A 2,010-nucleotide genomic window follows, 5' to 3' on the forward strand; every position below is an offset into this window, starting at 1 on the left:
TTTTTAAAAATGATTTCTTGGAATGTGGTTTTAAATCTCAGTGGAAAAGTACCGAGATTCTATAGTTAAACAGAATCTGAAAAAAAGAAAGAAAATAAAAAATATATATCTAGTTTTTGTTGCCTACATTGTAGACTCTACATTGTAGAGGGTGACGTTGCCTTTAAACAGGGTACAGTCAGGGGTTAAAGTGGGATTCAGCAGGTGGAGGAACCCTAAAATTGGCTGTAATGGCTCAATGTGGGGAAAAGTATAATAACACAATAACTTCTATTGAGAGCTCCAGTATATTTTCTTAGGCTGTGATCAAATGACCTGCTGCTCTTTGTGGATTTACACAAATTAATTCAACAAGGTGTTAGCAGGTGTTTCATGAGTTGTCCTGGCTGATTTCCATCCTCTACACTGACAGTATCTTGTTTATGCAGTCTTTTTTCTAAATGGTATAAAGTTTTATGAAGGTGGAATTCAGTCAGTGGATCATCAGCTAAAATTCATTTGAATCTCTGCTACACTTGATCCAGGGCGGTCCTGGCCTGTTTGGCGCCCTGGGCGAACACTCCCTTTACCCCTAATCCTAAAGTGTATTTTTATTTTCTTACTTTTCTTATATTTATTGTTTGTTTACTTGCACTGCTGTAACTGGAGCCTCGTCATCTTGTCTCTCTATATACTGGACTGTATGTAGCGGAGATGACAATAAAGTTTATTTTGACTTCAGCAGTGAGCAGGCGCACCGAGGACTCTCGCGCTCACTTTTCGTGTATAGAATTTCGAAAAAAAACATCGGTGCAAATAATAAGTCTGCATCATGATGTCTGGTGTTTTCGTGTTTGTTGGTTTGTTTTTATTTTGTTTTATTTTGCGAGTTGGTTATTAGATGCTGCTCCCCGCCGCCCCGCCCTCTCCTCTCTGCGCCGCAAGCAGCAGGCGCACCTCGCAAACGGTGGGCGCCCTTACTCCCAGCAAATGGGCGATAGAAAACCGCTCGGTGCCTGTACCATTCCCAATATGCGCTGGCTGACGTCGGGGCAGCATGAGTACCAGCAATTTTTTTTTTTTTTTGCTGATGCCCGTGATGCCGCCCCGGGCAACCGCCCGTGTCGCCCGTATCAAAAACCGCTACTGACTTGATCTAACCTAACTCTGACCATGAACCCACGGCTACTGTGCACCAGTCACACACTGTTCTTTAAGCTTCAAATTTCCAGTTCATCAAACATCACTTATCAGTCCTTACCTTTAGATCTGACCTCTCTTCTTCCCGTCTTGTCCTGTCTTTCCTAGCTTTCTCCATCTCTGAGTGAAGTTGGCTCTCTTTTTTCTCTCTCCCTGTGAGATGCAGCAGCTGGACCTGTGAGACAAACGTCACACAAACAGTTTGTGTGTTGGCTGATTTTTGTTGAGCTGATAGAAATGCTATATTTGAAATTACCTGCCACTTAAAAAAATCTCACTCCCTTTATGCTCCTCTTCACTAGAGGTACATGCTGAAGTACCACAACCGCAACTTAGGGACACCTGCAGTCATTCTGGTGTTGTGGCAAAACCCCCCAAAACAAAAAACACAGTCCCACTTTTACCCTCTGACTTTGGCACGCGTCCTAACTTTTTATGCGACATCCACCGATGAGGATTATTAAACGAACAGGACTGCCTTTCATGTGTTCAAAGAAAATCTATGAAAAATGAGAAACAGGAAGGAGCAGGAGAGGATGGTCATATTAGACTCAGACGTGGGCACACTAGTTTAAACAGAACATTATTTATGACATGGAAACGCAGTACAGGAAAAAGTAATTACTGTGGAGACGAAGAAACTGTTGAACATCTTACATTACACTAACAGGAGTGTCAGGTGCTGACAAGTTCAACTCCAAAACCTCCTCCTCGGTACAGTGATGGTTAAATCCTCTGATCTGGATCATATTGAAAGACATTTACTTTTCGGTCCACACTCCGTACCGGTTGGTGGGAGTAATGCGCCGTTTCGCTGTTTGCCAAAAGCAA

Source organism: Rhamphochromis sp. 'chilingali' (genome assembly GCF_963969265.1).
Source record: "Rhamphochromis sp. 'chilingali' genome assembly, chromosome: 6".
NCBI classification, from domain to species: Eukaryota; Metazoa; Chordata; class Actinopteri; order Cichliformes; family Cichlidae; genus Rhamphochromis; species Rhamphochromis sp. 'chilingali'.